The sequence below is a fragment of the Sciurus vulgaris genome (assembly GCF_902686455.1).
Source record: "Sciurus vulgaris genome assembly, chromosome: 2".
NCBI classification, from domain to species: Eukaryota; Metazoa; Chordata; class Mammalia; order Rodentia; family Sciuridae; genus Sciurus; species Sciurus vulgaris.
The window spans coordinates 111,813,709-111,837,602 of NC_136462.1; the positions used below are offsets into that span (position 1 = coordinate 111,813,709).

Here is a 23,894-nt window from a genome sequence, read left to right on the forward strand (position 1 = left end):
TAAGAAAGGGCTGGGGATATAGCTCAGTGGTTAAGTGCCCCTGGGTCAAGTATGGAGGAAGGAAGCACTGTATAGAGGGAAAAGAGGGGTGGGAGGGGTGGGGGGAAGGGAAAAAATAACAGAATGAATCAAACAACATTACTCTATGTAAATTATGATTACACAAATGGTATGCCTTTACGCCATGTACAAACAGAGAAACAACATGTATCCCATTTGTTTACAATAAAAAAAAAAAAAGTGCCCCTGGGTTCAATCCCTGGTACCCAAAAAAAAAAAAAAAAAAAATTACTTGTTACCATCACCAGAATATAACAGAGCAAAATATTTAGACTATAAGCTTTCTGAGGACACTAGATGTAAGAGTACAATCACAGGTAGAAAGCTAAGAGCTTATAGTAGTTAAAATTACTGCTTACTCTTATTTTTTTTTTTTGAGACAAGGTTAGCAATTACTAGATTTCCTACATGAACAATATTATAAATTTGTATTTCTCCTCAATTCTTTCTCTTATGTTCAACTATATCCAATATACTCTATCTTTGTCCTTTATCCAAATCTCTCAAACAATATTGGAAAAAAAGAGAAAACTTAAAATGCTTTATAGGCTCATCTCAATTTTGGGAGTATGTCTATATGAGACACTGGCAGCTATACTTTCTTTTGGAAATTTTTTCTTATTTGTAGATGAATGCAATACCTTTGTTTTATTTATTAATTTTTATGTGGTGCTGAGGATTGAACCCAGTGCCTCACATGTGCTAGGCAAGTGCTCTACCACTGGGTCACAACCCCAACCCTATACATTCTTATGTAATAAACTGAGGAAACAGGATATGCCTTATCCTATCTATTCAATTTATGAGTATTCGATTAACTTCCAAATTCTCATAAAGTATCACAAGTATAATAGTCTCATTTCTTAAGATTTGATAACTATACTATATTGTGTAGTCCTCTTCATGTTTTCATTTGTTTACTGCTTTTAAACAGATTTTTATAATGCTTTTCACTAACTTCATCCTTTGCATTTAGACTCGTGTAACAGTAGTACTCACAGACAGCCCTTCCTGTCCAGGTAGACCTGAATATATTAAGGAATATACAGAACATGCTGGACGAAAGACCTCTAAAATGCCAAAAATTTCATTCAGCTTGGGAAAGGATGTTCATAACATCTGTATGTAGAACAGAAAAATCACTGTACCGCCCACAAACACGGCAAAAATACATTTAAGGTGACAATTTTTGAATCTATGCATGGGATATTATTAGCACTGTCTAAATAATAATTATGAAAGATTAATAATATTCAATACTACTTAATGAGGCATCTCTCATTTAAGAAACCAAAGTAACTTAATGATTGTTTTTTAAAATCTTGGGGCTGGGGTTGTGGCTCAGTGGTAGAGGGCTTGCCTAGCATGTGTGAGGCACTAGGTTCGATTCTCAACACCACATAAAAATAAATAAAGTAAAATAAAGGTATTGTGTCCATCTACAACCAAAAAAAAATTTTTTTAAAGTCTTCTTCTTTCCTTCAACCTTCCCCTCTTTTCCTTCTCTCTCTCCCTCTTCCTTCCTCAATACTGGGAATTGAACCCAGGGCCTCACATGTGCTAGGCAAGCACTCTACAATTGAACTATATCTCCAACGCTTTTATTTTGAGACAGTGTCTTGCTGAGTTACCCAGACTGGTCTCAACTTGTGATCCTTCTGCTTCAGCTCTACACCCACAATACACACCCAGTAGCTGGGATTACAGACCTGCACTACCACGCCTGACTTAAAATCCTATTTCTTTATCACCACCCACCACAAACTCTGTAGCTTGTATCTCAATCCTGTTTAAACAGCTACGACATAGGGCCAAGGATGTAGCTCAGTGATAGAGCACTTGTCTAGTATGCATAAGGTGCTGGGTTCAATCCCCAGTACAAGAAAAACAAAAACTGCAACATAAATACATGTTTTAGTCTTATATCTAGAATGGCATCTTAACTCTTCCATTTGCATTAAAGGTTTGATGGATGAATTCATAGCTTAACTCCTGGGTGACATCTTCTATAACCGATTTGTCATTTACACTAGAAACATAACTGTCTCTATCAGTCATCTATCACCCACTATGCATCAGATTATAATTATACATACTCTAATATCTAATTTGATTATAAGTTTTTAAACTTAGGGATACTATAATATCACCTTTAGTTTCTTACATATACTTAAAGTAGTACACAATAAATATTAAGTAATACTTATGCTGGACTTGTTCAAGTAACAAAACAAATTTCAGCAACATACTCAAATATTTATACAATAGAGAATTAGAATTCATCTATCAAAAAGCCAATATTAATTCACTTAAATTCAGTATTAAGATAGGTTAGGATTTCTATTTCACAAGAATATGATATGGTTTGGGGGCTGGGGATATATCTCACTTGGCAGAGTGCTTGCCTCACATGCACATGGCCTTGGGTTCAATCGCCAGCACCACACACACACAAAGAATATTACATATGTTATACAGTTTATTTACAGTAACTAGTTGATAACATGTAAAAAAGTCAGCTTAAGAAGGAGGTCAAATAATACTCAAAGTAAAAATTAAGCAATACTTTAACATTAAAAAATGGTTTCCAAAGACAGCAGCAAAAGACGAACTATGCTTATTTTTTAACATTATTATCTATCTCATATTATTTCTAGTCCTTTTTATTCCACTTTAAAAAAAGTAGAGGGGCTGGGGATATAGCTCAGTTGGTAGAGTGCTTGCCTCAAATGCACAAAGCCCTGGGTTCTAATCCCCAGCACCACAAAAAAAAAAAAAAAAAAAAAAAAAAAAAAAAAAATAGAGAAATTATATAAATGCAGTAAGGATGTATATGTATTTATTTTTCTAATGAATAATCATTTGGCAATAACTTCTAACTTATTTATTAAACATGTTTCACACCGTGATGAATCCATATTTGAATTTTTAGAATCAGACCAGCAAGTTCCTTAAGAAACCTCAATTCTAGTGGTTCCCATTAATTTAGATATGCCTGAATTAAAGGAAAGATGAGCTATTTTTTAAATTATGAAACTCCACATATTTTTTGAAATCAAAAGTCATATCTTGCTGGTGTGGTGGTGTTTACCTATTTACAACAAATAAATGATAATGTGCCAAGCATGGTGGCACACACCTGTAATCTCAGCTATTTGGGAGGCTGAAGCAGGGGCATTTCAGCCTGGGCAATTTAGTAAAACCTTGTCTCAAAAAATAAAAAGGGCTGGGGATGAAGTGAGTGGTAGAGTGCTCCCCTAGCATTCATAAGGTCCTGGATGCAACCCCTTGTTCTGCAAATTAAAAAAAAAAAAGGGACAAAAGATGTAAATTAGATATCTCACCAAATGATAAACAGATGACAAATAAGTATATGAAAAGATATTCAATACTATGTCACCAGGGAATTGCAAATTAAAATAAATGAGATACTATTATATACCTATTAGAATGGTGAAAATCCAAAATACTATGACAACACCAAATGCTTAGAGAAGAATATAGAGTAACAGGAACTTTCATTCATTAATGGTGGGAATGCAAACACAATTTTTACAGATGATCCAATAACCACACTCCTTGGAGTTTACCCAAATGAATTGAAAATTAATGTCCCCACAAAAACCTGCACATAAATGCTTACAGCAGTCTTACTTGTAATTATCAAAAAAAAGCCTCAAAACCAAGGATACTTTAATAGGTCAACAGATAAACAAATTGTGGTAAAGCCATGTAACAAAATATTATTTAGCAATTTAAAAAAAGAATGAGCAAGTCACCAAAAAACATGGAAGAAAGTTAAATGTATATGGCAAAGTGAAAGAAACCAATATAAGAAGACTAAATACTATAACTTTATGACATTCTGGAAAAGGTAAAGCTATGGAGACAGTAAAAAGATCAGCGGTTGCCTGGCAGAAAGGAGACAGAAGGATGCAGGGATGAATGGTTGGAGCACAGATTTTCCAGGCAGTCTAACTATTCTATATTGATTATTGGCTCATCAACTGTAATAAATGTACCATACTGATGGAATATTTTAATAGGGAAAAATAAAGTGTGTGTAAGTGTGTGTGTGTGTGCGTGCGTGTGTGTGTGTGTGAGAGAGAGAGAGAGAGAGAGAAGGAAAGAGAGTGTAAGAGTATGGAAATTCTGTTCTTTTGACATAATTTTTCTGTAAACCTAAAACTGTTCCTAAAAATTAAAAATAGCAATAATTTCATCTAAAAACAGCACCAAGAGACTAAAAGTACTTGGGAATCTATTTATATAACACATATAGGACTGGGGATGTAGCTCAGGGGTACAATGCTTGCCTAGCATGTGTGAGGCCTTGGGTTTAATCCCTAGCATTGTAAAAACAAACAAAACAAAACATTTATACTCAAAATTATACCATTTATACCATTGAGAGAAAATAAAGATTTATGTAATTGGAGGGACTGGAAGGTGTGTTCATGGATTAGAAGTTGTGATGTCAGTCTTCCTTAAAGACAAATTTAAGGAATTTAAATTATCAAAATCAATACAGTATGGTTAGAGGGATTAAAAAACTGATTAAAAAGTATATATGGAAAAAAAAAAAGTATATATGGAAACTGCAAAATAAATCTGTGACTATTTTGTTATAGCAACCAGGAAACTAACACTTCTTGCAACTGCTATAATAATCTTTACATATATGTATATAATTTTATATATGTATATAATATGTATATAATCTTTCATATACACACACATACAATGTAAGAAAAAAGAACATGGAAAAGCAAAGAACACAAAATAGCTAAAACAATCTTAAAATACACAGAAAAGTGTACAAAAAGATCATACAAATTCTGTATGATTCCACATATATGAAATATCTAGAGTAGTCAAAATCATGAAAACAAATTGGAAAGGTGGTTGCCAGGGACTGGGGAAAAGTGGAAATCAGGAGTTTGACAGATACACAATATCAGTGTTGCAAGATGAAAAAATTCTAAAGCAATGCATACCAGTGTGAATATGATTACCCCTACAGATCTGTACACTTAAAAATGGTTACCAGGGTAAATTTTATATATGTGTTTTCCTCCTTCAATAAAAAATATCAGAATACAAAGTAAATCTATTAATTTCAGAACATTTTTAAAGCCACAATCATTAAGACATATCTGTTATTTCAATTATATAAAGTTCAAAAACTGGAAAAGTTAGCCTGGGTGAAAGAACCAGAAGTGTTTGCCCATAGAAAGGTAGGATTTAATGGAAGATGACACTAGGCTGATGAATATCCACAGGTATATGCATTTATCAAAAATCACCAAAGTGCTGGGCACGGGGGTGCACACCTGTAATCTCAGTGGCTTGGAAGATTGAAGGCAGGAGGATAGCAAGTTCAAAGCCAGCCTCAGCAACTTAGCAAGATCCTGTCTCTAAATAAAAAATAAAAAATGGCTGGGGACATGGCTAAGTGGTTAAGCGCACCTGGATTCAATTCCTGGTACCAAAAAAAACCCACAAACTCACTAAAGTTTGTTTAAGATCTATATGATGGAAAAAAAAAAAAAAAAAAAAGAGATCAGTATGACATAATTCACAAACAAAAATACACAGGGATGGGGAGGGACAGTGTAGTGTCTGATCCTGAAAAGGGTGAGGAAGGCAGCACAGGTGGTTCAAGCCCAAGCATGGAAAGTAAAATCCAGCATGAACATGCACAAGGTGAGGATGGCATCCATATGGAGGAAGTAGTCTGCTACAGAGTGGGGACCCAAACAGAGTAAGAAGAGTAGCAATAGGAGAGTAGTTATATACAGGCAGAGTGATTGAATAGGTAACATATTGAGGACAATTATGGTCAAATTTTTCAGTATAAGAATTTTAAAAATGGAAAAGGAAAACCTAGAATGAAACATGTGGTGATGAATAGGCATTAGAGATATCAAAGTAAACTCATGACTTTTTACACACACACACAGATAAATATAGCAATAATATAATTACTATCTCTATCCACTAACAGGACCTAAGGGGAGCAATACCCAATAGCAATGAACACATCTGACAAATACCATTCTCAAGTAAAAGGAACTAGGGATCCTTGGAGAAATGGCTAATTTTAGAGCTGAGGCAGCTTATAGAGAACAATATGAGCCTAGAACATGAAAATAAGGAAATGGTCAATGAATGATAGGAATATGTCAAAAGAATACAGAAGGGATGGGTTGTGGTTCAGTGGTGGAACACTTGTCTAGCATGAGTGAGCACTGGGTTCAATCCTCAGCACCACATTCATAAATAAATAATTTTTAAAAAGAAAGAATACAGAAGCTATCTTGTAGGGAAGGTTCCTACTGACCAAATCTGAATATCAAAATAAATATACAAAAGATTATGACCCACCCAATAAAGAAGTAAATGAAGAATTTATAAGATATAATTGAATAAATTACAAGTCTGATTAGTAATGTGATATTTACTTAAGTCTTAAAGTAACTTTTCCTAAATATTTAGCATAATTTTGAAGTTGATCCTTTCTCTATAAATAATTTCAGGACAAGTGGCAAAACTTAAAGGATCCTGAGGATTAGATAAACTGTGGGTATTAGGAAATACATACTAAAATGCGGGGGCTTATGGGATATCTTTGTTCGGAGGAGAAAATGTTCTTTGCATTATTATTTTTTAAAATATTTTTAGTTGTAGATGGACACAGTACCTTTATTTTATTTATTTATTTTTATGTGGTGCTGAGGATTGAACCCAGTGCCCTACATATGCCAGGCTCTACCACCGAGTCACAACCCCAGCCCATGTTCTTTGTATTATATTCACCAAAAATGCATAGAAAACAGTCTACTTATCTGTAATACTTATTCCTAATGTATTTTTCTTTATAATGTTCATCTTTGGCAATCACTGAATCCTTCCACTGAACAAGTAAATTAAAATGAAATTAATGTCTTTAGGTTTACATCTTCAGCTCTCTTTTTCAATAAAAGAGCTAATCTCACTCCCATAAATTAGTCACCAGCTATATGTTTTCAGACTTCCTGCATATTTTAGAAATAAGCAAGGCAGTTGAGGTAAAATAATGATGACACTTTATTTCCCTTCCAGCTATCACTCATTCACTCTCATTTTATTTGTTCTGTGATTTCATCATCTTAGGAGGGTTCTCTGCATCTTCCAGTCTTCACTTTTTTTACTCTGCTTAGATTCACAATCTATAATTTCTATCACTGTTCAGCCAAAGTCTCTACCGTGTGTAAATCTTACAATTGATCATCTATGCTGTTCAGTACTGATAAAAAAAAAATATGTTACAACTAGTACCATTATAAATATGTGCTCTCCCTAATTCACCAGAATACTGACAGTGCTGTACAGTTCTTTTGGTGTTTCCTTATTCTTAGCAGGTGATCCTCTTATTTCATTTAAGAAATAAAAAGTCACAGATCAACCTACTGCAAAAGGTACGGGATGATACAACATTTTTAAAGAATTCTTATACTATTTCAAAAGTTAAGTAAAAATTAAGGCATAATACCTTGAACCTTTCTCAAATCCCATTTTAAACAATCTATAAATAGAAAATTATGATACTAACCAAATTACACAGTTATATTATGTGCATATAGGAATAAATGAAAACATCACTATTATGTATAATTACAATGCACCAATAAAAATATGAAAAGGGCAAAAAATCATTAAAATCTTGCTAAAATATGTCATAATCATATATATATATCAGTGAATATATGGAGCAAAAAAAAAAAAAGAAAGAAAATATTAGTAAAATGTTCAGCCCAATCTCATTTAACCATTACACCCAATGGGAAAAATGAATTTTACTCCCTCAGACTCTGTTCACAAGGGCTCTTACTGTACATGAATCTCAAGAAACATAATTTATTGGTTAAAGATATGTATTTTTCATAAAATTTAGATGCAGAACACACAACAACTTCACCTGGTGCTCAACTAGAGGAAAGAGAATTTGATCCAACACTGGAAGAAAAACGGACCACACTGGACTTATTTAAAGGCAATCTATGTGTTTTCTGAAAAGCACATGTGACCATACATGATATTAATCTCATGTGATGAGTTGAGACCCAAATTATGAGTAAGATCTGACCCTAGTATACTGATGAGGCCATCTACCAAGTATTATTATTAATACGAGAAACTAGAATCAACTTAAATGCCCATGACTTGGAGAATAGCTAACCTCCAATATACCTATGCTGTGGAACAGTAAGTATATAGCTATTGAAAAGAAAAAGGTAGATCTGTATGTCTTAATTTTGGGAAGAGCTAATACCCTATTAGGCAAAAAAGGCCTAGTGTAGAATAAAATGTATATCATTATCCTACCAAAAGAAATAAAATGAAAACAAATTAGTACTGTATTCTTTTGCAAACACTCTACTGGAATATGTTGGCACATACTTAGAAGTCTGTGAAAATTAACAGCAGTTTATTTCTGAGGAATAGGGTCAAAAGGAAAAGAATTAAAACTCTAAATTTCTAACATTTTTAGTAATTTTTTTCCTTGGTCAGTTGCTAGGGATAGAACCCGGGTAGATCCTTCCAGATCTGGCACCTGTTCACCTCTCCAAGGCTTCATTTCTGTTAATTCCTCCCCTCACGTTATATGTTAATGGATAGTGAAATACTTCAATTCTTCCAAAGGGCCCTGGATCCTTCTTTATCTCTGCTCCTCATTATGTTAACTTATGGACGTATTTAACTTTCACCTTAAATATCTTTTAACTACCACAAGCAATTACAGTAGCCCTCATATGTATTACTAGAGCACCCACCAACGACACTAATTATGGTACACAGTAATTGTTTATGCACCTGTGTACTAACTTTGTGAAGGCAGGAACTGTTTCTTATCACATTCACCATTTTACTCACTGGGAATACCATAGTCAGTTTCTCAAATATTTAGTGATTAAGGGATATACAAATGAATAACTGACCTTCCCAATTCTGTTCTCAACCAATGAACTCAAATTCAAATCCCAAGATCTCAAGCTAAGAGGTAAAAACATTACAAATATCATGACAATTATATCTTGTTTTAATTATCTGCAATGTTATCGCTATTAAAAAAGGCACTAGTCTTTAGAAAAATAAATGTTCACCCTAAGTTAGATGCTATAAGAGACCATCAAAAGCTGAAAACTAATGACCAAGATAATGGTTTATTTTAGAACCAGTTCTAAGTCTTCTCATGTGGGAGTTTCTCTGACATTATCAATATTAGTTCCTATGTATTTTTCCAGGGCCATGAAGAACCATTTATTTAATATAGGCACCAAGTTGATAAGGTAAGAAGATCAGTGCTAGAAATATCAAATTTTATTCTCAGCCCCAACACCAATTTGTTTTCCTCCATTCAATTTACCTTCTACAAAAGAAAAAGGGTCATACTTAAAACATAGAAAAACAGATTTAAAGAATTGTTTTTAAAAACATGTACATATCATTTTTTATATTACTTCTAAATAAATGAATCTTAGAGAATGACAGCAATTATGCAAGGAGTTTGAAACGTCCAGATGTCAAAAAGAAAATGTACAAGCACTTTTATTTATTTAATACACAAGCACTTACATTTATTTAAAGTGTTCTTAAGTCAAAAAATATTTAGGGAGTGCCTCCTATGTGCCTAAAAACTGGTATAGTCAGTAGAGTTAGAACAGTGAACTCAACATATACAATTGTCTGCTCAGAGAGTTTACAGTATAGAATGGACATCATAAGCAACCACATGAATAAAAAGTGTTACAGGGCTGGGGATATAGCTCAGTTGGTAGAGTGCCTGCCTCGCAAGCACAAGGCCCTGGGTTCAATCCCCAGCACCGGAAGAAAAAAAAAAAAAAAAAAAAAAATGTGTTACAAATCTGAACCAGGATACAAATTAAACAGAGTTGCTGAAAGTAAGATGTTAATATTGCTTTTTGGTACCAGGGATTGAATCCAGAGGTGCTTTACCATTGAGCTAGATCTCCAGCCCCATTCATTTCTTATTTTGAGACAGGGGTCTCATTAAGTTACCAAAGCTGGCTTCAAACTTGCAAACCTTGTGCCTCGGTGTCCCCAAGTCAATGAGATTACAAGCATGTGCCACTGTGACCACCTGAAATAAAGCTTATGGGTGGTGAGTCAGAGCAAGTTTTAGATAGAGGGTGGTAAGGACTTTATGAGAAGTCACTTTTAAACAGTGTTCTCAAGGATGAGAAGATGCCAACCTTGTCAAGGGCTAGGGACACAGCCTTGAGATAGAGGGAATAATAGCTTCTAAAGAAAGGCTGTTGGGGGGCTGAGGTTGTGACTCAGTGGTAGAGCACTTGTATCACATATGTGAGGAAGTGGTTCAATTCTCAGCACCACATGTAAGAAATGAATAAAATAAAGGTCCATCAACAACTAAAAATATTTTAAAAATTTTAAAAAAAGAAGAAAGAAACACTGTTGGTGAAAGACCAATGAAATGGGGATTACCATGAGCAAGGTGAAGCGGCAGTGTGAGTTCATTAATCAGTCCTTTCTGTAGGTCACTGAGAGCAATGAAAAGCCATTTAAGCAAGGAAGTGACATTTGTACTCAAAGCAATGTCAGCATTTACATTTTATAAATGACTGATTCTGGGTGTTCTGTGACCTATTCAATGGAGTCAACCTGGATGTACCTGCCTTGGTAAAAACAATCATCCCTTTTCACAAAGAAGATTAAATTTATGGTCACTGACTGGGTCAGAGTCCAATCCAGTCAGAGATGTCCATATCCTGAGCTCTCTATTCCTTCTTCCACACTTACCACAGGACCCTGCTTGCCCACTCACTTACTCACCCATTCAGCCCCATTGAGTCAAAAGTGTACTGGCCTCAACTGTCCTCCTGAAATAATAAAAAACAAATGTGTGTGGTAATTTTAAATATGTTCACAATTTTTTTTGCTAGGCAGCCTAATTTTCCCTCCCTTAAGCAAATTAGTTTTTTCTATTTCCCATGTTGAATGTTCTTCTTCAATTTAATAGTATATTTATGCCCTCTTTCTGTGGCAAAATTTCTCTTTGGGGGACACATTTGAGTTTTTAAAATAGTTTTATTGGACATATAGTTCAAATACCATGTATTCATCTACTTAAAGCACATCTGTGTCTTAAAAATATTTTTGAACTGGGAGATTCAAATTTAGTCTTAGCCCACAGTCAGTGCAATTAATTTTTGTTGCATTTGTTTACCTGGTAAATAATCAGCTTTTCTAGTTGCTTCACTCATTTCACCACTTGATAGGGTGGGCAGAGAGCTACATTCCTGAGGATGTTTATGAGACTAATGACTGTTATTCTACCTTTTGGACTTACCTCTAAATTTTATCCATCTAAGTTTGGTAGAGGGACTTCTTCTATTAGAAGCTTTTATCAGAGAGGAGGGAAAATACTAACTTATATGTGCATTTTTGCAAGTGATCAATATAAATAAATTATACACAATTTCTTAATAGCCATGCTAGTTAGTCTCAACACACAAACCATGTACCCAATTATTTCTTATCCCTGTGACTTACTAGTAGGAGTTTTCAAACTGTATGGTGGTTCTAACAAGAGTATATAGTACTCTCTGAAAGGACAGTTGAAAATAAATGATTTTCTTTCCATCTGGTCCAAATGTATTATCACTGGAAGATATTCTCAAAATTTGTGAAATGAAATTAGAGCAGTTATCTGATTTTCATCACCTCAATAAAATTTTCTCTGCTACTTTTTCTTTAGTGCTAGTAGTAGTAGTAGTAATAGTATAGCAGTAGCAGCAGCAGAAGCTGTATTTTGGCTAATTCATTATACCATATTGGTTTAGAAAGGGGTTAAGTTGAAGGGCTGATAGGAATAAAAATGGTAATTTATATCATGTTTTCCTTAAGAAAATTTACTATGTAAAACTACAGATGCTCCAGGCTCAAATTTATCGTGAGATAAAATTTGGTTTTACTCAGATTCTTATCCATTAGACTTTGAGCCAACTTCTTGCTACTTCATAAATCTGTCACATTTGAGCTGGAGTTGTAGCTCAGTGGAGAGCACTTGCCTAGCATGTGTGAAGCACTGGGTTCCATCCTCAACACTACATAAAAAATAAATAAAATAAAGATAAAAACAAATTTCGTTACACTTGATTTTGTCAAATTACATGTATCTTCCATCTGTTAATAATCCTATATACTCTCAAAAAATAAAAATGTGCCAAGCACTGCGGTGCATGCCTGTAATCCAGTGGCTTGGAGGCTAAGACAGGAGGATCCTGAGTTCAAAGTAAGTCTTAGAAAATTAGTGAGGCCCTAAAGCACTTAGTGAGATCCTGTCTCTAAAGAAAATATTAAAAAGCTGGGATATGGCTCAAGTAGTTAAGCACCCCTGGGTTCAATTCCTGGTACCAAATATTTAATTTAAAAATAAAAATAAAAATGTGACATCCTAAGAATAAGCAAAAGAAAATAAACCTTTTTTTGTTTTTTCCCCAAAATAGTTTGAGTAGTGGCCTTTAGAATAATAGGCTCCTGGTATGATTATTTTAAAGGAGCAATACTTGTTTGGATTTAAATTAAGTTTAAGAATTAGCTAAATTTATCATTCTACTCCCTTATATTTAATGTTATAGACATAAAACACATTACCTTTCCCTTGAAAAAAGCATAAAAGGAAAATGATTGTCTAGAATAATTTTTTTAAAAAAATGAATGATACCCTAAGTAGATGAAGGCTTTTCCTTATTCTCCAGGTAAATTCACTGACATAGGCACATATCAAGAAATAAACAGATATTTGAATGTCACAAGGGATGATTACTGGGAAAGTGCATAGTAGTCAATAAGTGAACAGTGCGTGTCCCCACCAAAAGGGTACAGCTATCTCTCTAAAGCTGTGGGAGTTTGGTCAATGAAGATTATAGATCCAACATTGCCAAGTCTGATATTTCAGAAATGTTTAATGAGACTTTCCAGTTTTTATATGTTGGGTTTTATTTATTTTCCCTTTCTGGTACTGGGGATTAGACCAAGGGTGCTCTAACCATTAAACTACATTCCCATTCTTTTCATTTTTTATTTGAGACAGAGTCTGACCTCAAACTTGTGATCCTCCTGCCTTAACTTTCCCAGTAGCTGGAATTATAGGTACACACCTGTACCAGTGCCACTGGTACTTGGCAATTTGTTTACAATACTTAAAAATTTAAACACACAGCAAGACCCAGTGGTGCACGTCTGAAATCCCCAGGTACTGGGGAAGCTGAGACAGAAGGATCTTAAGTTTGAGTTCAGGCAGGGCAAAACAGGAAGAACCTGTCTCAAAATAAAAATAAAAAGGGCTGGAGATGTAGCTCAATGGTAAAGCACCCGCTGGTTTCAATACCCAATTCCAAAGAAAACCAAAATAACAAAAATTTAAAACACTGTCAGAGCTACCAGTTTGTAACCTCTGGTCTGAAGTTCTTAAAGACAGGCAAGTGGTATGCAAACTGTATTCTAGTATATCCAGAAACTTAAGAAGGAGGATCACTTAAGCCTAGGTGTTCAAGACCAGCTTGGGCAACATAGCAAGACCAAATGTCAAAAATAATACAATTTTAAAATAAAAATAAACTTTTCAAAGTAAAATATTGCTTTTAAAGTAAAAAACAAGGATGGAATTCATAAAATAGTAAAAAAAAAAAAAACAAAAACTCTTTAAAATAAAAAGTACCTAGTTAACCCTAGTAATGAAGTTACTAGGCTATTCTTAAAGCAAGAATCTGAAATAACTATTGGTCTTTCTACAGAGACATTCAGAATAGCATATTTAGCATTTTTAAATAAATTTATTTCTGTTTCTTATTCAAGGAAAAATTTCCACATCTCAATTTCAAACCCAAAAAGAACAATTTAACATATTATTCTATGGAAATTGAGCAGAGTTCAAAATAAAAGCTTATTCCCCAATGAGATATGAAAGTATTTATATGACAAACAGATGGGTTTTATAATGTAAAAGGTCATAAGTTATTATCACATAAAAATATCATGGGCTGTTGGTTGATTTGATCATGGATGAGTGTTCACTGTTTCACTGAGTGGTTATTTAATGGTTACTTGAAGAGATGCTATTAGAAATCTGCTGTCACTGTATACTCAATGTATAAACATTACTCTATTTTTATTTAACATTGTCAGATCTCAAAGAATTTTTATTAATCATTTTCTGTACCCAAACATATATACAAGTTCACCTTCTGGTTAGAATATTAAAGTTATATTAATATAATTTCAAAACAGCCATTATCTGATTATCTTCTCATTATATGGTCTACACGGAAATGCAAAACGGTATAGAAGTCTTCTAGATTTTTTTTCCTTCTAGTATTCTTAATACAAAGCAACTCTTTTTCCCAACAGATTTTATTTCTCTGAATTCGCATGCACAGGACATAATGAAAAGAAGTAGTTCCTTCTGATTAAGGCACATGTCACATTGTAGAACAATGACAACTGTAACTTCTAAAATGTATTAGGTCCTTACTTTCCAGCTACTTTTTAAGTGCTTTATAAATATATTAATTCATTAAATCTTTCCACAACCCTGCAAGAGAGTAACATTGTTACTAAGATCCTTACAATCACAGATAAGGAAATCAAGTACAGTACATAAGATCACAAAACTAAGCATCAATAATATTTGGCACATGACTCAAAGACCCTGATTTATACTACTGCTCTTTTATAATCATTTTACTGATTATCAAACATATTAGGAAGAGAAGCAGGCCAGGTGCAGTGGTGCACACCTGTAATCTCAGCAACTTGGGAGGATGAGGCAGGAGGATCAAAAGTTGGAGGCCAACAGGGCATCGTATGGTGCATGCCTGTAATACCAGTGCTTGGGAGGCTAAGGCAGGAGGATCTTGAGTTCAAAGCTGACTTCAGCAATTTAGTGAGGCCCTAAGCAATGTTGTGAGACCCTGTCTCTAGATAAATATAAAAAACAAAAATAAGGTGGCTGGGGATGTAGCTTAGTAGTTAAGCATCCCTTGCTTCAATTCCCCTTACCAAAAAAAAAAAAAAAAAAAAAAAAAAAGTTGGAGGTCAGTCTCATCAATTTAGTGAGACCCTTTCTCAAAACAAAAGGCCTATGGGTTGTAGCTTTTGGTAAAGTGCTCCTGGGTTCAATCTCCAGTCCTCTTCCATCCCAGAAAAAAAAGAGAAGCTCTGAGACCATTTACTATAGTGGCTGAGATTATAAATGAATCTCATTCGATTTCTTCAATTGGTTGTTAAGATTCATTGCTGACTATACAACAAACGCAGATTATCTCAAGAAAACGTATGCATTTAGAAAATATCAGGCCATTTTCAGTATAAATGCATTCTGTTTGTTTGCTTTTTGGTACTGGGGATTAAACTCAGGGGTACTCAACCACTGAACAACATCCCCAGCCCTATTTTGTATTTTATTAAGAGACAGGGTCTCATTTAATTGCTTAGCACCTCAATCTCTCTGAGGCTGGCTTTGAACTCGCGATCCTCCTATCTTAGACTCCCGAGTCGCAGGGAGTACAGGCGTGCACCACCGCTCCCGGCTCAGGTTTTGTTAATAGGAAATAACATGAAAATATAAATTTATTACAATAAAGTGCTGTAATATGTTTGGTAGGATAACTTTGAACACATAAAAGCATCTGAACCATAAAAATTTGATTACCAGAGGCTTTAATAAGTAACTATTGAGCTTTTAAATTTTTGTGGTATCAGGAACACTGGACACTTTTTACTATAATCATTCTTACAATAAGTAGTAATAAAACTACTATAATTCTAGCCTACTCTATTTTAAAATAAAGTATTAATTCTAAGATGAATGAAATAATGTAAAGTGAAATAGTCTTTAACCATATTTTACTTTCCCTGGGATAAGGTTACAATTACATTCTATCACTCAAGAACAGAGCAGCAGGTTTCTTCTTAAATTCTATAAACATACATAATCAGCATCTTTCATTATTTTCAGTAAAGATAACTGAATTATATCAGTTGGAGGAGGTGTAGGTGGGAAGCTCAAGCCTAAAAATCAAACTATATACCCAGAAAGCTGTTAGTGCTGCATTGTCGTCATACAATGGTATCTCACACCAGGAAAAAGCATAGCACCAGAATCATAAGATAATCATTTCTGTGACAAACAAAAATAGAGAAATAGATTCACAACTACACTAATAAAATTTTGAAAGATCCACAATTATAACTACCCTTTACTCTAATCTTGGGATTTATTTCACATCTCTGAATTTTTACAGTAGTTGAAGCAAGCATGTTTTGAGTGCCTACTGCATATCATGTACTACCCATAGGGCAATTCACCTGACCCTATTTATAACTACCCTTAGGTGGAATAACTTAAGATAAGGTTCAGGGAGCCTTACATAGCTGACACAGTTAAGAAATGGCAGAGAGAAAACTCAAACTCAGATATGCCCTGAGTGAGCTCAAACATCATGTATGTCCCATCATACTCGCACCTCACTTTGCCCCATTCAAAGCAAACAAACAATTGCATTTCAGTTTTCAGTTAGTTTTACTGTTTTAAGACACACACACAAAGGCTACATCCCCAGTCCTTTTTCTTGAGACAAGGTGTTACTAAGTTGCATTGGTTGCCTTTGGAACTTATGATTTTCCTGCCACCAGTTTATGGATTAGCTAGAATTACAGGTATGTTCCACCATGCCTGCTTAGAACAATTGGTTGTGATCTTCCACAAAGATTCAGAGTATGAGTTATTAATACTAAGAGTTTGCTTGGTTAACAGTATATAAAGAAAATGAACCAGATATGGTGGTGCATGCCTGTAATCCCAGCAGCTCAGGAGGCTGAGGCAGGAGGATCTCAAGTTCAAAGTCAGCCTTAGCAACTTAGCAAGGCTGTAAGCAACTCAGTGAGACCCTGTCTCTAAATAAAATATTTTTAAAGGGCTGGGGATATGGTTAGTAGTTAAGAAGCACCAAAAAAAAAAAAAAAAAAAAAAAAAAAAGAGAAAGAAATTTTATTTCCAACACTTGTACCTGCTATTTCAGAACTGATTCTGTAAGAGAAGGGTAGCCCAACACAGGATTATGGAAAAAAAATATACTTCTCTTCTGGTAAAGGGGTGATTTTTTTTTTTTAATCTCATTAAAATTTTCTTCCAGCCAAGTTATGCTAAGAACAAATAACAACAAAAACCACTTTCTCTGAGCAGATGGCTTTTCTTTTCTATTCAAGAAAAATCAATAATGAAACAATCATAATGAAGGCCAGTATGGAGCCATAAACACCTCTCACTGGCATAAATTGCAATAGGGTGCTGAATCTTCATTCTTTAAATGTATTAAAATAAGGGCTTTGATAACTGCAGTTTGGTAACAGAGTGGCAGCATAACTAGCTATACAACACCAAAAGACAGTTTGATGACTGTCCCAAATAATTTCAGGCTTTAGTCCTCCATTAACTTCTTCATCACTTCCTACCTCTCAAAGAACAGTATGTATCTTCCATAAATATTTGTTTTATGAATGAAGATTTGAACTTTAAACTTAGAAACTTTCCACCTAATTGTGATCATTAAAAAAAAAAAAAAACTATGCACAAATCAGCAATGAAGAGTCATTCCAATATTCATGGGACCAATTCAAATTTCAATCTTTCCTGTTGTTGAAAGAATTTCAGATTCACACAAAAATTACATCATGGTTTGAATTACTCCAATGTTAAGAGTCTATCTTAAGAGTCTATTCCTACTGCTTTCTGTCTTGTCCTAGTTACTACTTCATTCAAAACTTAAAAGATAGGTAGAGTACAAATTTACTTACAACATGCCTGTAAGCTCTCTCAATGTAGGTGTAAATCTTTCCTGTTAGTCATTGTACCCTTTACTGCCAACACTGAACCTACACATAGTAGCTGCTCAATAATGTATGATAAAAGGAATTGATAATACTAATCTTAGTTCATATATCTATCACCACACAAACTGACTGTGGCCTACCAAACTAGATTGCGTAATTCTGTGCAACCAGGGGCTGCTGTTTTCCTTATATACCTATAATGTTAAGCACTGTGTCAGAGTAAATAAATGTTTAATTGAACTGTTTTGAATTAACTGAAATTTACCCAACAAGCATCCTCAAATAACTAGATCCTATCCCTCTTATTTCACTCCTTACTAATTATAAGAAAATTACAAAACAAAAAAACCACAATATGCTCAAATCTTACAGCTGATACTGGACATACTTCTTTCTAACCTTCTTTCTTCTTCCTTTTTTTTTTTTTTTTTTTTTGCAGTACTGGGGATTGAACCCAGGGGCCTTGTGCTTGTGAGGCAAACACCCTACCAACTGAGCTATATCCCCAGTCCACTCTTATTTGTTTTAAGATCAAGAAGTCTACAGGATTGAGGATAAGTGCTAACTGCCTTTGCCATTAATACCTTATCTATATGCCAGAATATGCTTAACTGATATATTTTTAAAAATAATTTAAAGATAAAAATATAGATTAAAAATAATTAGCTGGGCATGGTGGTGCATGCCTGTAATCCTAGCAGCTAGGAGGCTGAGGCAGGAGGACTGCCAAATTCAAAGCCAGCCTCAGCAAAAGTGAGGTGCTAAGCAACTCAGTAAGACCCGTCTCTAAATCATTACAAAATAGGGCTGGGGATGTGGCTCAGTGGTCGAATGCCCCTGAGTTCGATGTCCAGTACCCCCTCACAAAAAAACCCATTGTATGTATATGGCCACATTTTGTTTATCCATTTGCCTATCAATGGTCACTTGGTTGGATTCTTCCTTTTTTGGACATGTAATGCTGCTGACATGAAAGTGCTCTGCAGATATCTGTTTTAGACTCTTGTTTCTAATTATTTTTGATATATACCTATCAGAAGAATTGCTAGGTCAAATGGCACATAGTTCCATATTTAACCTTTTAGACTATGTTCTACTGTGGCTGTACCACACCTGCAATATATGCTTCCAATTTCTCCACATACTCACCAATACATATTATTGTGGTTTTTCTTTTTTTTTTTTACAGCCATCCTAAGGGATATAAAGTGGTACCTAGTATGATTAGGGGTATTACAGATATGCAAGAAGTACTGGGGAATATAAGCAAGCATAGCCAAGAGACATCTAACAATTTGGTGGTTAAAAATACTTCCTAGAGGCAATGGGGAAAAAAAGTTAAATGTAAGAAGGGAGGAAAATAAAAGAGTTGCAGGAAAGAACTGGCAGTTACAAAGGGATAGTCAATAGAATACAGTCTCAGTACAGTGGGGTTCTCAAGTATGGTTACTATACCAGCACATTAACATCATCTGATAGTTTGTTAAAAATTTAAGTTTAGGGGTTCCACCTTCACATCAGATGAATCAGAAAACTCTGGGAGTGAGACTCAACCACCCTGCAATTAAAAAAAAAAAAACCTCCAGATGACTCTGATACATACTAAAATTTTAAAGCCAGTAATGTAATCTGTAATCAGGTCATTAGTTTAAATAAAAGGAAAGAGGAGGAATAGTAGTGCATGCTGACAACTGTCCAGAAGTCAAACTGCACAGGACCTAATATGCTAATACATTAGTAGGAGACAGCTGGGAGCAGTGTTGCATGCCTGTAATCCCAGCAGCTCGGGAGGCTGAGGCAGGGGAATGGTGAGTGCAAAGCCAGCCTCAGCAAAACTAAGTGCTAAGCAACCCAGTAAGACCCTGACTCTAATAAAATACAAAATAGGGCTGGGGATGTGGCTCTGTGGTTGAGTGCCCCTGAGTTTAATCCCTGGTAATCCTCCCCCCCACAAAAAAGGTAAATTAGTAGGAGCCACTGAAATACTCAACTTTTGAGATTCTGTTCCCCTCTTAATTACCACTACCCTCAAGGCTGGAGTTGTAGCTCAGTAGTAGAGGCTTGCCTAGGAGGTGTGAGACACTGGGTTTGATCCTTAGCACCACATAAAAATAACGAATAAAATAAAGGCATTCTGTCCATCTACAACTATAAAAGTTTTTTAAAAAACATATTTTGATATTACATTTTCATTATCACTCAGTTTTTAAGTATTATTAAACTTCCATCATTATTTCTGCAACCTCAATTGTTATGTAGAAGTACACATATATATATATATATATTTTTTTTTTTTTTTTCACATAAGGGAGTTTATTAAGCAAACAGAGTGTCTCCCTGCAGGGTAAGAGAGAAAATGAGAGGAAAAGAGAAAGGAAAGAGAAAGGGGCGTGCGCTAGAGAGAGTGGAAGCAAGGAGGAGAAAGAAAATGAGTCAGGGGGAGAGAAAAGCAAGAGAGAAGTATATTTTTAAACTTACAAACTTCCTTCTTTATTGAGACAGGGCTTGCCAAAGCTGGCCTTGCCAGCCTCCTGCCTCAGCTTCCCTAGTCAATGAGATTACTAGCATACACCACCTTGCCCACTACAGTTTTAATGTCACCTTTTAAAAAAAACTGAGTCCTAACTTAATTTGTGTTGTCTTCAGAGAAGGTGGGTCTGTATAATAAATAATCTTTGAAATTTAATATTTTCAGGGATACTTTTAATATTGATTATCTTGCATTATCAGAATTGTGTGTGTGTGTGTGTGTGTGTTTGGCTGGAAATTGAACCTAAGGTGTTTGCACATGCTACGCAAGCACTCTATCATAAAGTATACTATCCATCTCACATTATCAGAAATTTGGGATTCTATAAAGTACTACATATGCAAATATAATACCAATTATATAATATTGATTCTTCAAAACTTGAGTACAATGTTCTATATTCATCTAGTATCTCAAGCTTTTGTTATTTTACTATCAAAAACTCCTAGTTTGGGCTGGGCTTCTGGCTCAGTGGTAGAGCACTTACTTAGCACATGGTTCAATCCTCAGCACCACATAATAAAGTTATTCTGTCCATCTACAACTAAAAACATTTTTAAAAATCCTAGTTTGATGGTAAATTTACTAATTTCTCCTTACAGTTGTTACTTTTGGTTTATGTCAACTATTCTGATACAAATAACTTTAGAATTCTAACATCTTCCAAGAAAACTGAAACTTCTTTATTGTACAATTCATTAGCACAATACCATTGGAAACAGCAAATTTATTGACACACAAAGCACCCTGGTAATTGCTTGGGACTGGGGTTGGGGTGGAGAAATTTTTATAATTATATGATGTGGTAAAGACTGCTGGTGTCCTACCCAATGTCCAGTCTTTCCTCTTTGCCTTAGTAAGGAAAGTCCAGTTGTATTCTGGACAGTAGTGTGCTGCTCTAAAAAAAACATCTAACTTCCTTGTAGCTAAGAGCAAATGAAGTTGTTAGGTAGAACTTTCAAGAAACTACTTTATAAGATGTCATGATACCTTGTGCATATGTTCTATCCAAACACACTCATCCTTTCTCCTACAAGCAATCTTTGAAAGTTGATGCTCCAAGCAACAATCCCGAACCATAAAGTCAACATGCTAAAGATGGTGTACATTTTGATGATAAAATTAAATTACCATAATCAGTCCTAGCCTTAATCTCTAGTCTCTGTGGGAGAAAAATGAATGTCTGTCTGCTTTAAGCCACTGTTACTTCCATCTCTACCCAGCTGCAAAAGGCATTTCCCATCTGAAATATTAATACTATTATTTCAAGGATGATCCCTACTCTGAAGTCTATTTTATTACAGGTTGAGAATACCTTACTCTGTATTCTCCTAAATTCAAACATCTTGAGCACTAACATGAATTTACATATATGTGGTAAATTCCATACCTAACCTCAAAACTCAAGGACTAAAAATATAAATTCCTTTAGTCTTTGTGAATAAGGTATATACAAAACATAAATTTAGTGTTTAGACTTGTGTCCCCATCCCCAAGATAACTTCTGATCCATATGCAAAAATCCCCAAAGTCTGAAAAATTGCAAAATTTTGAAACACTTCTTGTCCCAAGTATTTCAGCTAACAGATACTTGACCTATAAGGGTAATTATACTAATTGCTTTTGATTTTTATTTTGCCAGGAATATAATTTTCTATCTTTTATCTTCAACTTGCCTCTGTTCTAAGTTTTAATTTAATATACTACTTTAACGACATGCAGTTGGCTTACAGTTTTACATACAGCTCACAACCTTTGTCTTTTTTTTTTTTTTTTTCTTATTTTGCAGTACTAGGATTTAACACATGGGCAATGTACTACTAACCTATATCCCTACAGCTGGCCTCAAATTTGCTATCTTCCTGCCTTATCCTCACAAATAGCTAGAATTACATCTGAGCCAATATTTGTATTTTAACTAGAGCCTTTAATTCATTTATATTCATTATGATTACTGGTAGATATGCACTTATTTCTACCATATTCTACCATATTTTTGCCCTGCACTTTCGTTTCTCCTTTGTTTCCTATTATTTGAAGTCTTCCTCTTCCATTTCACTTGTTTTCTACTACTTTTTTGGATGTGATGGGGACCAAAACTAAACCCTCATACATGCTAGGCAAGCACTCTACCACTGAGCTATATCCCCAGTTGTCTATTATAACTTTAGCTATTCTGTATCGCAAGATCCTTAATTTATTTAAACATAGTCATAAAGTCTCCTTTTCATTTAAGGTGACATTCAAGGGTTCAGGGGATGAAGACATGGACATCTTTGCATGGCCATTTTTCTGCTTACCACAGATGTATGTCAGACCTTTTCAGTCTTTCCCCATATATCTTAAATAGATATTTCAAATCTCTTTTGCATTCCTGTACTGCATTCTCAATATGTTTACAACTCCCTTTTAATCTTCCTAATTTGCTATTAAATCCACCCTTAAATTAATAATTATTGCAGTTTTCATTGCTGGATTCTGAGATTTTTGGACAAACCCTTGTTAAACAATCATATTTTCAATTCTCCCATTTATTTCTTCAGACATATTAAATACACTTACATTATATTCAGTATCCAGTAATGACAATACCTGAAGTGTTTCTGAGTCTGATTTTGGTGTTCTATTGTGCTCATGTGACCTATTTCCTCATGTGCTTTGTAACTTTTTAACAGGGAGCTCATGTTTTCTGGAGAATTATCTATGATAATTCTTTGAGGATGCTGAGGGGACTATTCCAGCAAAAACAATCTGGATTCACTTATATCTCTGCCTGGGTATAATATCAAACTTAACATTTTAGAATAAGTCTAAGCCTTAAGTTTTGTTTTCTTTTTTTTTTTTCCAAGTCACATAGGTAGAGGGGTCCCAAACTTCAATGAAGTCATGTTTCTAATTAAAAATGTTCAGGACAAATGACTTTCTCCCTAAAGTCATATTTAAGGGTGAGAGGTGTAAGTTCTCTGAGTAGCTCTCTTTGCTAGACTGACCTTTTTTTTTTTTTTTTTTTTCTGGTTCCTCTTTTATAGAGGGTATTTAGCCTTTTGGGGTTATGATTTTAGGAAGATGGATCTCTGACCTTTATCCCTATATTCATGGCTCCTATTTGTTGTCTCCTGAGTTGTATATGTACCTCTTAAAAACCAATTATGAGAGATCAGTTTCAGCAATTCAGCCTCAGTGCAGCCCCCAGCAATTCAAGACCCTGTCTCAAAACAAAGAATATTTTAAAAATGAGTTGGGGATGTAGCTCGGTGGTTTAAGTCGCTGGATGCAAAAAAAAAAAAAAAAAAAGGAAGGAAGAGATGGAAACAAAACTGGTCAAGAGTTAATAATTAGAGATCCAAGGTGGCGGACAAGAGAGAGACTGTGTTCCTTATCGCTC

General features: G+C 34.6%; 1 protein-coding gene across 8 annotated transcripts in view; it reads right to left on the reverse strand.

The window, feature by feature from the left end:
• Positions 1-23,894, reverse strand: part of CSNK1G1 (casein kinase 1 gamma 1) — a 165,149-nt gene that overhangs the window by 115,404 nt on the left and 25,851 nt on the right. For 2 of the 8 annotated variants that reach the window (XM_079125710.1, XM_079125709.1), the window contains one exon: positions 10,918-10,964. The exons of 5 other annotated variants lie outside the window; for them this stretch is intronic. The gene's annotated coding sequence lies outside the window, so the exon portion shown is untranslated. Of the gene's footprint in view, positions 1-5,366; positions 5,478-10,917; positions 10,965-23,894 lie in introns of all 8 variants that reach the window. One more of the 8 variants, XM_079125708.1, reaches the window with a different exon arrangement.